Below are 16,512 nucleotides of genomic sequence, written 5' to 3'. Positions count from 1 at the left end.
AGTATTGCTTACGGAAACAATAAAATACAATGAGAAGAGGAAAGAAGAGACTTTGCACTGTTTTTATTATTTTAATAAATAAATAATATAGTATATATTTCTCGTGTTCTCTTTTGTAGGTTTATTTTTTTAAATTGATCACTGCAGTAATCCTTTGAGGTTCTTATTTTGTCCATTTCAATGTACCCGACTTTTCCTTACACACGCGCTAGTGCACTTTACATGTGAATACATAAAGAGCGGTGATATCAAACTGTCGTGGAGATGGAGTTTTCTCCCCGATGTGTGCAACTTGACACCCAAATAACATGGTTTGCACTAGTGTACAGAGGTCTAGTAGTAAAAATCGAACTAGCCACTCATTCGCTCAGATGGCAGTGCTTAAAGTCCATCACATAGGGGATGTTGATTGGTCGCGTGAGGCAAGTGTAATATTAACCACGCCTCTTAGGAGCCTCTGGGTCAGTGAAGAATAAAGGATTATTGTAAGCTCCGCCTTTGTGTCTCTCTTTGTGCGTCTGCGGATGATTTTATGTGTAGTCTGTCTCATCACCAGGCGAAAACAGAATCTATTTCCAAGTAGGAACATTTCGCGGTATGCATAAGTAATAACCGTTTTTGTAAGGAGTTTCTTGGCGTGTCTCTGTCTTTTCCAGAATGCAAATTCCCTTGTAAAGTGAGTTACAGATATTTATGATAAAAGTCCCTATTAATCTTATATATGTGCAAAGCGAATAATTTTAATAAAATCACATAATACCATTGGTGTGTGTGTGTGTGTGTGTGTGTGTGTGTGTGTGTGTGTGTGTGTGTGTGTGTGTGTGTGTGTGTGTGTGTGTGTGTGTGTGTGTGTGTGTGTGTGTGTGTGTGTGTGTGTGTGTGTGTGTGTGTGTGTGTGTGTGTGTGTGTGTGTGTGTGTGTGTGTGTGTGTGTGTGTGTGTGTGTGTGTGTGTGTGTGTGTGTGTGATTATAGAAAAACATGGGGTGATATAAAGGGGCGTGTTTAGAATATGAATCTATACTTATAAGTTTATTATAAACTGTTCGCCGTATTCCGAAAATAGCTTGAGAAGAGAAGGTAATTTCTTTATAAATAAGATGAAAAACCAAACGGCTATTTGAGAAAATAGCAAGGATAGTGAGGGAGCTTGCTTCAACTTTGCTCCGAGTTGCCTTGGTGTGGTACTACCAGGTGGTCACTTACGCTTGGATTCGCCGATAGTTCATCGTAATGAAACTCTTAGATCGTAGTTTTCGATCTTAGAGTTTCGCATACTGGCTGTAAAATAATAAGGGATTTTTATCCCCTTAATTTAAGGGTAATGTCTTTGTTTTGAAAGAATGAAACGTTAAGTTGAACTTAGCTGAGATTCAGAAAATTGTCTCCTGCGCCATATAAATATTGTACTGTCCAGAAGTTGATAGGAAGCTGTCAAGGAAAAAAAAATAATAAAGCCTTCATCCCGCTATGAATATTACTTTGCTACGCACAACCAATTTTGAGCATCTTTCACATTCCTAGGCGACATGTTTTGCCTCCGTTTCTTTCCATGCATTTCTTTTCTCGTTTTCTTTATAATCTGTATGGGCATAACGTATTTCATCATGATGAAAGACTATTATAACTTAGAATTCTGCTGTATAGAGTAAGCATGGCCTCCACTAAGCAGAATTGTCATCTCACTAGCGTTGAATAAATTAAAGATATCAAGAAATTATATTCTTGGTTTCATCCTTTATCCAAGTGTAAACAAACAAAGTTTGCGCCTGAAGTCTCTTCACGGCTGGGCTACTTGAATATGGAGGCTAATGACTTCAGAATATCTGATGAGACCTCAAAAAGGTCGAAACCGGTATGGGTAGTGGCCCCTCCCATAATGCATAGCAGTATACATGTCCGTAAGGATATATGCGTTGCATTATGGGGAGGTACTAAGGCAATTGATGTGAAGTCATTAGCCTCTATATGCATAGCCCAGCCGTGAAGAGACTTCAGGCGCAAACTTTGTTTGTTTACACTTGGATAAAGGATGATACCAAGAATATAATTTCTTGGCATCTTTAGTTTATAGCATAGCTAAGTGAAAAAACATCACTAGGGTTTAATTGTGGGGTTGTTTGGTATTACAGGCAAAGCAATACTATGAGACCAGTGTGTCATGTCTTAGCTACGTATGTTCTTCTGGCCGGTTTGCCTGCTTTGCGGGAAGAACAATTGCTGCCTCCGTGTAAGTCTCACACAAGACAATAAAAGTCATCTATCGCCTAAAGATATTCACAAACATACTACAGTGGAATTCCAAGACAAACATTTTTTTCGTTAGAGAGCGAGGATACTATATATTTGTGACCACCCTACTGGCTTATATACAGCGTAACGTAAAATTTGCACTAACGAATATAGCCTTCTCTGGCGTCAAGGTTTTGTTTCTTTATCACACCATTTTTTTAGCATTTTTCCGAGAAGGTTAAGTTTCCCAATCAAACTAATTCCTCATAATTTTGTGAGCGATATTAACATGTAGTTTATTTTCCATAAACTGGAAAAAAAAACATGAAATTTCGCATTGTTTATTTTCGGAATAACTTTAGTTAATTTGTTATAAATTAATAAACTTATATGGTAAGGAAAAGGAGCGTAAACTAAATCAATAACTCCGAATTCTGCCGAAAAATCGCGAATCTTTATACTGATTTACTTAACCCCGAGTTAACATAATAAAAATCTTCTTTATTATTTTTTCATAGGTATAATAATAAATATGTATGAGCCGTTGCTTATCTTAAAATTCCCAAATCTGGCTATAGTATTCTTTTCTTATTTTATTATGCTATTTTATCACCCCTATTTTATATGGATGAACACAAAAATCTTCAGACTAGTCGTCAAGCAAGTTGTCTTAATGTTTTCTAAATCAAAAGAGCTTCTTTTGTACTCTACATCGGAAACAACGAATTGGAACATTCCACACATTTCAAGGAATGAATGCATTTGGAAATTTCATTGCCGAAGTTTAAATATGAATTCATTACTTGTGGGATGTATGTTCTAATCCTCTTCCGAGGAAGGAATTCCGTAATCGAATTATGTTTGTTGATGGACAGAATTTGCTCAAATGTGGTTAAATTTCTTACACATGAGTAACGATGATTCAAAGATTTAAAATGCAAAACTAGCTGCAGACGCCATAATAAACAAACGTCAACTTCAGGTGGTGAACAAATTATTGAAAACGCCATTGGAATTAATAAATAATTATTAATTTAGTTAAGTGAAATTTAAAGGAGATCGTAGGTTAAGAGAAAACATGCAGGTGACAGAGATAATACTTGTTCACTGATTCGTCACTGCTTCTGGTTCGGCGAAATTCTGATTAACTGAGCCGAACTCTTGATTTCCATAAGTATTTCCATATTTTCTAGATTGTTTTTTTTTTTTTGATCGACTGAAGTTGAGTATACACGAGTCAGGTGGTTATATATATATATATATATATATATATATATTTTTTTTTTTTTTTTTTTTTTTTCAGGAATTTATGCTTTCGTTGTGCAAAGACAAATCCACTTGGAAACGAAAATTAATTCACAGACATGCAAGTTCAATAAAGATTAACGTCTCGGTTCAACTTCTACTTTAGAATTTAGCCTCAAAAACTGAAATAATGTAACTGCATTGTAATTAAAAATAGCACATTTGCTTTAAAACACAATAAAATGGATTATCAAATAATATTTTATCTACTGTTAAGAGCCTGGACTTTAAAATATCAAAATATAAAACCCCAAATCATTCTCATTGTCCACTGAAAATGAGTTGAGACACCCACTTCGACTCAATAAGTTGATGTTAAGCACTTTCGTTGGCTACCTGTGACGAAACTGTGATCAAATCCTTACGTGGTATCTGCTGCACTTGTTCTGATCCTTCATTGTGCCATCTTAATTACCATCTGATTTTCTTTTTTTTTTTTTTTCCTGCTGTAACAGCTGCTCTCTGTTACAGCAAAAAAAAAAAAAAAAAATTGACAAGGACTCGTCACTGGAGGGCACTTCTATACTTCGCCACCCAACACAGCACTATCCGCCACCTATACTGCACAAGTCACCAACTGACATCACTACACAGTATTTTTGTTTGTTAATCTGCCTGTTTTGCGGAACAAAAAGCTCGGGTTTTCAGGCAATGAAAACCTTTTCAGACTTCTATTTTAAAGCCGCTAACTCCCTTCAGTTTGTAAATGGCCATGTAAAGATTCCTCTGGTCATCACGAGAATCAAACCGAGAAAGAGATCTTTTCCATTCGAAGGGCATGTTCCATCATTCTTCCAGCAACGCTACGGCGTCACTGTTTAATGGCTATCTTGAAAATGAAGCAATTATTTAAAATTTTATCGACGCGATATTCTGTTCCATTTTATTGTGAAGACAAAATTTCGGATTCTTCCTGTGCAAAAATTCGTTTTTGCATTTTCAGTTAAGAAATGTCAATTTTTATTATTTAAGCTAAAAAAAAAAACATAGTAATTATATTGTTTTTTCATTTTGAATTTTTAATATTCTTTTAATATTTTAATAATATTTAATATTTTGTCACTTTCTCTGTCTGCATATGATCATTAGAAGCAAAATTCAGATATAGTAATATGGAAAAGAAAATCTATAGTGATGCGTGTGTTTCTGTAGAACAGCTAGACGACGACGCCCTTTCATTTAAAATAAATAAATAAATAGGTTTCAATCCTCTCAAGAAGGCGAGAGACATTTATAAAGGATTTTCAACCGAAGATCCGTTTTCCAGTCTCAGTTTCATATGAAGATAGCGGGGATTTTTCTTTCCCAAAACCTCAGCTTCTTTTGTTTGTTTACTTCTCCCTGTAAAATACACAAATCAACCAGAGGGCCCACTTACTGCAAGTATGATTAATCATCCTATCATAGCATAAAGTAGGCTCATGAAGATGCATTGTTACTTGGCCGTGACAGATGAAATTTGAAAAATTAGAGTGAATTCAAGAAGTATATTATTTATTTCAAGTTTATATTAAAAGCGTACAAATGAAATTCATATATCTAGCCACATGATACTCGATCTAATTTTAAATTACACGGATAGATACTTTTTTATAGATAACTCCCTTCAAATATTGTCATTTTGCACCACAATATATAAACTTATTCATCAGTTTGTTGACGTGTTTGACTTTAAATAAATACAAAGTTTAAATAAATATTTTCGGTCGGAACGTTGAATAAAAACCTCAATGAACTGCTCGCATGTTGGGGAAGCATAGGCATTGTTCACAACTCCATATTTGTTATTTATTGAGTTATATAGTTCAATTCCATTTGATAACTTCACCATGATACACATGTAAAATATGCAGTGTTGATTATTAATTATTTTATGGCTTAATGAACTTTCTATATTAAGTTTGCTTTACTAAAAATATTTTACGTAGATGCGATTTTTTTTTTTTTTTTATTGGAAACATTTTCCAGTCTGGGTAAAATATATCATATTAAATAATTCAATATAGTCGTATTTCTTTCATTTACAAAATGGTACATATTTGCTTAATAATAATAATAATAATAATAATAATATATTTTTGAATAATACACACTTTATTATCTCTCAAATAAATTACATGCACATACCCTGTACAATTTATTGCTGTTACCCTCCTGCCATGATCGGAGCTTTAATTTAATACCTCAATAACACCTTATCCCTACACTGTCCTCTACAGATAACGGGAACTATGAAAAGCATTCTTGCTTCTCCCCTTTAAGCCAGTCCTTATAAGGAAATATAAGGTACAATTTAGACAACAATACTACGTCTTACTACTTGTGGTTCAGTACAAACTTTAAATAATATCTTTATAATTTGCATAACATGCAATTGGTATAAAATAATCATTCATCTATTGCTGTTATTAATAATAATCCATATATTAATACATTGATAATTTACCATATATAATTCACAGTTACATAAGTTAATTAATAATACATGTTGCAGTTGATATTTTTTTTATTCAAAATTTGAGAAAGGGTGATTATATACAGTATTTACATGTACAAATTAAAATATTATATTTCCTACTATTTCGTACAATCATACAGTACAAAGTAAATTCATTATTTACAAACATTTTTAGTAATATTAATTTTTATTACATTGTATTTTTTTTTCAAACTTTATCATTTATACATAATATTTATAATACATTACATGAGCATAATTGTGCATAACAGATACTTGCACGTACATAATATTTTTAAATAATAATAATAATTGTTTACAACATATATTATTACGAGTATTATATTAACATCATTGATGATTATTATAGTTGTTTTTTTTTTCATTTTTATACTATATATATATATATATGATTTGTTTAGAGATTTTTAGAGATGACAAATCAATAATGATATATATATTATTGATTTGTTTAGAGATTTTTGCTACCGACACTTGGATTTGTGACTGCCATTATTTATGAAACTCATGTCATTATTCATTCTGTAAAACATCCTTTGCTTGTCATAAATGACTTCTCTCATCCCTATTAAAAAAGAATTGTACTCGTCCCATACTCAGTTTTCGTTATTTGTTTCTTTAAAATGGGCTGCATATTTTCCCGTGATATTGCAATGTATGGTACCCAACTATATCTATCTTGCAGCTGTAAAAGTAATTCTTCTTTTGTTGCCTGTGTACTGGAACAATCATAATTATGTTCTATTGTATTATGCGGATTTGCTTTCCTATCTCCTAAATCCGCCATGATAACCAGCGCGCACTTGATCGAAATATACACATTTATTCATTCGGATACCTTCTGAAGAGCTCTCGTACATTAAAAAGGTATAATAAAATGATTATTATATTATATTATATTATTATATTATATTATTGTAACATATAACAAAATGTATGATGATATACTGTAACATATTTATTTAAAAAAAATTAAAATATAACAAGAGATAATGAATTAAACTGATAATCTGAGACATGTCAACCATTCTGTACATCTTTCTTGCAAAAGAAAAAAAAATTGACTTTTTTAACATCCAGATTCCAGAGAAGGTCGCATTTCTTTTTCCTGAATAATTTACGCTCTTCTTACCCTTTCTGGTGTTCTTTTGCGTTCAAATCAATATTTTCATTGTACAACTCCTAATACTATATTCTAATACCTTAGAATCCTGTTCTCACATTTGAGATGGTGCATCAAACCCTCCTAAAAAATTCAGGATGCTGTCCAGTTGAGAAGAATCAGATAACTGATTACCCTCCCCCCTCGCTCTCTCTCTCTCTCTCTCTCTCTCTCTCTCTCTCTCTCTCTCTCTCTCTCTCTCTCTCTCTCTCACACACACACACACACAAACTCGCTTAAATCGCTTTCTCACAGACGAACGTGATGGTATTGCGGTATATGATGCTGTTTTACCGAGCTTCCATTATTCCTACGCTTTTCACTTATACTCATAAAAATAAGAACACCTTTTATAATCCGACTGGAAACGTATCGAACTAACCCCTCTCTCATTTCATCTAAATCTGTCCTCTAAAACAAAAGATAGGTGTATTGATATATATTAATAGGGAATGCAATCCCTTCATACAGCCTTTTCGATCCTTTAATAATCCTAATTGATCTGCGGAAAAGATGTAAATTAAAACTCTCATTACGTAGATTTGGAGAAAAATCGAAAAAAAATACCTTCAGAATTTTCAAATTTAGAACGTTACTTGAAAAACTCAAGTTTTTTTCCCTGTAAAGAAAAAACTAAATGCATTTCTTTTACATGAGTCCGCCTCACTGCATTAGCTGATTGCGCCGCTGTTATTGTCCGTTGTTCGTACACTGCCAAGTACTCTCCAAGTAACAGTTTCAGTGTAACAGTTTTTACGAATGGACTAGCTTTTAAGAAGTGAAAGACTTAGTGGTAGACTGTCTTACAAGTGAAAATGAATGGGATAGAGTTAGAAAGAAATCAAGTACAAAGTCAGTTGCGGCAAAATAGTTCGTTTCGGATCTGTTTCAGATGTACTGTAAAGCTGAATACTTTCGATGAGTATTGATAGTACTCTGTTGACAAGGCGTAAAAATTGTTACGTAGCACGTCTTGAATGTGAGAAATGTGACTGTTTATACTCTTAAATGCTATCAACGGGGCTCTTTAGCTTGAAACACCTGGATTCGAATCCCGTCTAGGATGTGAAGAATAAGGAATTTTCAACTGTAAGTGAACTAACTAATCTCTTATAAAGATGGCGGAATTCTTTCGCCAAAAACTGGAGTTTTTCATCCCGCAAAACAGACAAGTCGACGAGAAGCACAATTAATAGAAATAGTACGGTACAATGACAATGATATAACTTGTTGCTTCGGCCGTAATTCAAAACATTCAAAATTCTTAACACCTGACTGTTTCTATTTTATTATTTTTTTTTTCGTCTTCTTTACTTGAGTCAGTTTTTACCTCATTTTATATTACCTCGTTTAGGGGTTTGTTATGCTTTGGCTGAATGGATATCGTCTCCCCATTCCCAACTATAAGTTGTAGGTTCGAATCCTACTGTGGCGCAGATGTTTTTGAATGTCTTACAGATAGGCATTTAAAATTTATATATAATTCAACTTCTAAGGTACTTTAAAAATGGGGGGGGGGAGATACTGTGGAAATGTCGTTTGTTTCTATACCACTGCATCGCTTGAAAAAAGCCAGTTATACGTTCGATTCTAGTCGCCAACTAGAGGAGCTTTTACCAGGTCTTCATTCGGTTCCAAGTTAAGCGATCTTTGGCACAAGTGAGGTATTCCTCCCCATAAAATCAGATTTTAATCCCTCGGGAATTCTGCCGTAATCTCTCCTATGAAATCCTTGATTCATTGGTAACTTGAAGCCCACTAATAGTGAACTAGAAGTGTGGAAACCGGCTGCTAATTGATCTTCAAAAAGTTACTTATGGCTAAAGGAGCTCTGGCTACTCCCTTTAGTAAAAAAATGTTAGACTTATCTTTGTTTTACAAAACTCGGGAGTTTTTCTTTGTTAGTTTCAAAAAGGCAACGTTTAAAGTTTAAATATTTATAAATAAAATATATTTAATTATATATTTAATTATAATAAAATATATATAAATTAGGCTTTATTACCAAAAAATAATAAGATGAGGAGAAAAAAAAACACGTCATCTTTCACAGAGGAATACTTTGCCCGCGGAATTATACACAGCTCACGGATTCTTGAGTGAGAAACTGCACTGCCTCTTATTACCTATTTTACCTAAGTGTGCAGCTTCGTCTACTGGAAGTCTATTAGATCCATCGTACGGGATCCTTCGAGTCCGCGCATCCTTTCCTTTTCAGGAAATACAACATTCTTTAAGTTTTTCTGTTATTATCTACCATATGCTATCATGATAAAAATTTACTAGGCGACAAAGTTCGTCAAACTGACAATGATCAATCATCATTTCGGTGTAGTGATATGTAGACAGAGAGGTGTGTGCGCCCTTCTTAAGGATTGAGGGCTAGTAAATTAACTAATAAAATCACATTTTGCTGATAAAAATCAATTATCGTCATAATTTGATGAATAATTGAGACAAAGTAGCAAATTCAATCTGTAGATTCCGAGTGGAGTTAAAATATTTCTGGATATCAACATTTCTCCGAAATGCTTGCCACTTACGTAGGTGGCCCTAGCTTGTGGCAACCACAGATTAGGGTCCTTTGGTTGAAAGACCTGTGTTAGAATTATCCTGGACGCGATGAACTACTGTTAGGACTTTAATTCTGAGGTAGTTTGAAAGCTAGTTCAATATAGAGGTGATAGGATTTCTTCTTCCATAAACTCATTCATCAAAAATTTTTTTTTCTCTCTGCAAACAGTCAGACCGCGACGCCATAAGCAGTTTAGGGATATAATCCACTCTAGAACTACAAAAAATATCAAGTGAACGGTAATAACATAATAAACTGCACCAAAACGAATGTTTAATAATATTCTTACACTGTGAGAGTGATAGGCATAACTACATAATCTATTGTTATTGATGATCTGTTTATTAATTTGTTTTTAATAAATCATCTCAACAATGAATATCAAATATTAATCGAACCTGGCAAAATATGCAAATATCTCAAGAATATTTACTACGGAATCTATTTTTAGGTACATTTCGCACATTGTGGAATTGCTCTGCCTGGAAGAATTTTGATAAAATTTCCCATTTTTAGCAGAATTTGAACACTTCATTTTGGTTTTATTTTACAGTATAAACCAAAGACCACAAAGACGTTAGTTGTACATATATTACAGTAGTATCTTCAATGGAGAGAAAGCTTGGAATAAATTAGAAACTGATGGACGTTGAATTTAAACATCATCTGTATATTGTTGGTTTAGGAAATATATAAGAACGAAGGTTGTAGGGGAGGAATGAAAAGAAAAAAAAATATGACTTTATAGTTGAATTAAGAATAAGTTAGAATTAGAAAAAGCAGCACTGAACGTTTTTATGAGATAATGAGTATGTGAATCAGCGTGAGAGGGGGGAGAAGGGTCACTGATTAACCTAATTACTTTTTTCAGTAGCCAAGAATTTTAGGAAGCTTTTAAAGACACTATTCAAAGTGTGATAAAATTCTACGGTTGGACGGATTTCGGGATGTTTGTGGAGAAGTAGTATTTCTCAGAACTAAAATATCGCCTGGAGGAAGAAAAGCGAAAGCCTTATTTTTTTATTATTATTTTTTTTATTTATTTATTTATTTTTTTTTTTGGAAGATGAGTAACCGAGAAATGCTTCTTAGGACATAAACCTATAGCATGTGATTGTATTCAAAGAAAATAAATATTACTTTGTATTAGAATTTCTTAAGGTATCTCATACTTTTATGTAGCTGGCTGATAATATGTCATTTTTTATGTCCTTGGGAGGAGGAGGGGGGGGGAGTAGCTACAATAATGTGATATTTAGAAAACGCCCCATCATTTTCTCAGAAAAGAAAAATAATTTTTTGATTCAAGAATTAGCACACTTTGTTTAAACATGCTTAATGAAATTCATGAATAGATTTATAATTATCGAAGTTATAAACAAAGTATAAAGTAATTTATCGAGAACATTCCAAGACAAAAACTTCATGTATTTACATAAAACAGTTCTTTCTTTCTAACAAAAAAGTGACTCCGTTCTGGCACATTTTTTTAAAGATGAAGCTTCCGGACAAATCAGTTAATAACGAAAACAAAAAAAAGTCCAAAATCGTAAAAAAAAAAAAAAACTGTACCATCATTTGAGTTTAACCTTTTATGAAAAGCAAGAGAAATCATTACAGCAATCGTCTCACAGAATCTCCTGTAAGGTATTTCTCCACTAGAAGAATTTCATTATTCAAATAATACGCTAATAAATAAAAAAATAGGAATATTAAGATCAAAGTTGGTTTACAGTTTATTAATGTTTTAGAGAAATTAAGGGATTAAGAGATATTAATAAATTTTCTTAGAGCCTCCACATCTCAGACAGTATAGACGAAGTTCTTTGATAGGAAAGACCTGGGTTCGATTTCCGTCAGTGACGCGAAGAACCTATATCTGGTCTCTTTCGACTAAAGGTGAGTTAGCCAGTCTAAAATGAAAAAAGAGTATTGAGCAATTATTTGTAAAAAACTCGTTGTTTGCGTATGTTGTTCTTCTCGCAAATGAGCAATAAGTTCCCTGTCCGTTTTTTTTTTCGTCTGTTTAGGAGGGTTAAAACCCAACTTTAAGAGAAGAGAGTTTAACTCACATGTGAAATGCACTTTTAAATTTTCTTCGCGTGTCAGATGTAATTAGATCTCAGAACATACCAACTGAAACGCACAGCTGTTCTTTCGACTCAATTATGAAGATGATAAAAGTTCAGTGATAAAAATGCTTTGGAAAGTTCAGTTTAAAATATCGTAAACATTATGCTAATTCTAAAATAGACTACTGTCCTCCTCGGCTAAGATCATAAATATTGAATTACAGGTAAGTTGATGTCATGTCTTTTCAAGAGAACCAAATTAAAACGGCAGTTTTCCAGTCATAAGAAACGTGTGTGTTTGTATTCCACGTTGTTAACAACGATAAATAATAAATATCTATTTAATTAGCATTTCATTCTTTCTTGTTTGGTCAGTAGAGCAAGAAAAAAAATAATATAACATCCTTTTTTTGTAATACTTAAATTGTGTTATGGACTGTAGTGTATATAAATTTAATGGAATCTAAATTATTATGTTATAAAATGAAATTGCTTTTATGTAGTCACGCTTATGACCTCTCTCATACAGAATCAAAGGCGAAAATTCTTTAAAATATCTGCGAACTCTTGTATCAAATAACTTTCAAGAGTTTTATAAAACGTCCAGGAGACTAAACATAAAAGACATCTAGGAGTCGGGAAAGTTGTCGGTCCTATCTGTACGAATTGTATTTTCAAAATGAAGACTTTCAAATGGCAAGAACATAAATTAAAATAACAAGAACAATCATGCTGCCAATAAATGAATAACTGAAAACAAAAAAAAAATTATATAAAAAAGTAATATCGTTTTTTATTGTTATTTTAACCATGATAACTGAGAGCAGTTCGGCATAATAAAGTTTGGGACTAGAGTGTAGATAATCTAGGCTGGCTGAACGTAGCATACAAAGTGTAAAAGGGAAATGGAATTGTCGAATTCAGCTGCCCCAAAAGTGAAACAAAGAAATAAAAAAAAGAGCAAACAATTTAATATGACGAATTCCCGCACCTGGTTTACGAATACCCCCATCCCCTCCCTTCATGGTATAATGATATCCAGGAAACAGCATGACACTAAAACAGAACTAAACTTCTTGATTGAAGGTCTCGAATCGCACGACATTGCAACACTTAATGCTAATAAGTTTGGACCTTTCTTCCTTACGATTTTTTTATATTTTTTTAAAGGTTTGGATGACTCTCTCAAAATTACAAACCACCTGTGTAGTACAGACGTAATAATAAGAAAACCTCTCGTGCAACTGTCAAAACGACGATCTATTATTTCTCTTTCTCTTCTCTACTTTTTTCCCCTCCCTCTACACATATGCACGTTTCTCTCTCTCTCTCTCTCTCTCTCTCTCTTCACACACACACACACACACACACACACATATATATATATATATACGAGTTGGCCTATTCGATTGCTTCTTCCGCAACTGATGTTATCACCGAATGCACAAAAGATGTGGTTGTCATTCTGTTTGATACGATTCTAATGAACGTATCGAATATTATAATAATAAAATAGGTTTAAAAATATATTTCACACTGCATATACACAACATTTATATTTCCTAAAGTGATTATATTTTAAATTGCGAAATGAAACATTATGTTTAAACTGAGTGGGACGAGTGTCAACCGATATATATTGGTAATTTTAGCCAAATGTTTCCATAATTGCATTTTTTAAGTTAAGTTAATACTTAAAAAAAATGCAAATATCACTCGATGTAGCTTCAGTTATAGTACTCTGATTCTTGTTGGATCTAATTTAAACTTGAATATATGCTCTACTGCTTTATGGAACCAAAAATCTGTGTTCCCAAAACATCGCATTACATTCTATGTTCATATGCAATCTTTATTTTCTTAATAAAATATTTTTTTTAAAACCACAATAGAATTTATGCTTCCTACTAAGGCCTACCATGAATCTTGTTCTAGGCAAATATCCCTTTCTTACTAACCGGATTTTATTTAAAAAAAAAAAAAAGCATCAGTCCAAGTAGAGATCTGAAAACTGGTACACGTACTTTGTCATTCACGACAGTGGGATAAATGTTCTAAAATCAATATTGTTCCTGTAAAACTTGTCTATTGCCTTACTTTATAAAATTATCGTGCAGAAACCAATTATTCCAAAACCTTATGCATAATTCTTAATAACATTATTCTTAAACTGTTGATGCAAAGAATTCTTATTTTTTGTTTGTTTGCTTAGGTATATTTATAAACCTACTTTATTTTTACTTTTTAATTGGTCATTTTAACACGCCACATCTTTGGTCTATTCATTAGATCAAGTGATTGATTCAGTTTCAGTAGATTTATTATTGAAATCGATTCTCATCAATGAACAGATGAGCAGAACCCTCCCTGTTTTGCTGACAATGGTGGTTAGCTTAGATTGATACGGAGACAAAGAGACCCGCCAAGTTCTGTTACGCTAAATTTATTTATGGCAAGCGCTATGTCACACAAGGAAACCCGAATCAGTACCTACTTTACTGTATGTCATTCCTCAGTTTCACCCGTGCTTGTGTGTGTGTGTGTGTGTGTGTGTGTGTGTGTGTGTGTGTGTGAGAAATGCAACGGGCGAGGGTTCGTGTATCTGCCACATGCGCTCTGCTTTCAATATTCCTGACAAGGAGAACCATAGGAGGGACTACATGCGGGGGGGGGGGGGGTATATAGGCTGCGAGTCTACCACCCGCAGTCAGGGTCTGACATGGTGTCGTTATGGTATGGAAATGAAGCACTTGATAGCTCATTCATTAGCAGTGGTGTGCAGGGTTAAGCGTTGAGTGTGTCAGCAATGGAGGTCTATATGAGGTTCTGCGGGCAGAGGTGCTCGAGTGTCCTCATTGTTAAAAACGACCTTCCTCATCATTCCAGACAGCTGACTAGTCGCCTGTGTTTATTGCCGGAAGTGTGGCCACATTTTTGTATCATGTGAACTATGTTTAAATGCGCAAAAATAAACAGATCGGGAGAACTTAGGTCATGTGATAAATTTCTTGAAAATATTAAATGAGAGATAGAGAGAGAAGGATATTGCCAGATACTTCGATGTAGAATTGATTATGCACTCTCCAGTTTTTGAAGTAGCATACTATTTATCTTCATTTTCATATATGACCAGAATATAATTTCTTGTTGTATTTCTTTCAGTCTTCTAAATATAATGTCAATTTGTGAAATTAATACTCACCTTTTATACATGGTAAATGAGTAAAAATTTGTTTAGGACAGAGTAAAAAATCACGGTGTTTGTCATATTTTATAAATAATATTTATGTAATTTTTATATCAGCCGAAATTGAATATAAAAGCAACCATTTAAACAAAGAGACATTTTTTCTTCTGTTTTTATTGTTAATAAATAAAAAATAAAATAAAAATGTATATAGTAATGGTAAGGAATTTATTAAGAAATTTAAAATTCCTTTAGATCTTATAGTCATCTTTAAAGAGACTGAATACGCAATTCTCTGCATAAAACACCATGCTGCAAATATATATTGCAACTATTTCGACATTCCTGATTATTATACATATTAGGATTTTTTTCTCTTCACTTAAAAAAAAATGACAGAGGAAGGCAATGTTGAAAACAGCGTTTAACAACGTTCTGTTGTGTTACAGAAAACTATGCACCAAACATGACATAACTGTGAATTAGAAGCAGACAAAAGATATTGTCATATTACTTCCGTTACTGGCGTCGTCTGTTCCTCCTCTTCTTCCTCCCAATGTACTCAAATTCCCGCGATCGGAAATGCCGAAATATACTTCACTATATTTACAACGTACCCCCTTTCACAACCCAGTCTGTGGTTCTGTGCATAGACACGAAAGAGAGCGTTCGGTTGTGTTCGTCTCTATGATTAGTGGTTTAGGGATACACCGACCTGGCCATTATACTCTATTAAATGCGGACTCCTCAACCTACCGGAGCAAGGTTTAAGACAACAGCTGGTAGATCGCTGTAAGGAAGTAGTAATTGACGTGTTCTATGCTTTCGTTGGTCCCAACATGATGGAAGAAAGCAAGCAGGCGAAAAAGGAGGGGGAGTAGAAAAGAAACTTAAACCGGAATAAGGAAAGGAACACGAGGGAAAAAAAAAAAAGGTAATATTAAAAAAGAGAAAATTGAAAAGGAATGCTTCAAAGAAGTTAGTAATGAGAAGAGAATCAAAGAATAAAGTGAACAAAAAAGGTGGAGTAACATTGTTCCAGGTACGTCATATATCCTGTGACAATCTTCCCCATTCACGAAAACTGGAAATTCTAGGGTTCGGCATTTATAGAAAGCTATCGTGGTAAGCAATTACTGCACCACTCAAGATTATTGATTCTGTACTGATCTCACATTCTGTTCTTATGAACCTTTAGTTGGTAGATACCGAAACCTGAAACATTTTGTTTATTTTAGTGCAGATAATATGTTTGACCTTGACCTTTTGCAGCGCCTTTGAGCCTTTACGGCTACTATGGCGATTATTACAGAGATGCACTCTTTTCAAAGGACAAAAGTCCATCACCTTAACTAAAGGGTGGGATTATAATCAAAGTTCCGAAGCTCGTTAATAATTTTCAATCTGTGTGTGTGTGTGTGTGTGTGTGTGTGTGTGTGTGTGTGTGTGTGTGTGTGTGTGTGTGTGTGTGTGTGTGTGTGTGTGTGTGTGTGTGTGTGTGT

Source organism: Typopeltis vanoorti, chromosome 7 (assembly GCF_054136105.1).
Source record: "Typopeltis vanoorti isolate ZY-2024b chromosome 7, IOZ_Tvanoo_1.0, whole genome shotgun sequence".
Classification (NCBI taxonomy): domain Eukaryota; kingdom Metazoa; phylum Arthropoda; class Arachnida; order Uropygi; family Thelyphonidae; genus Typopeltis; species Typopeltis vanoorti.
This window is presented reverse-complemented; position numbering follows the sequence as displayed.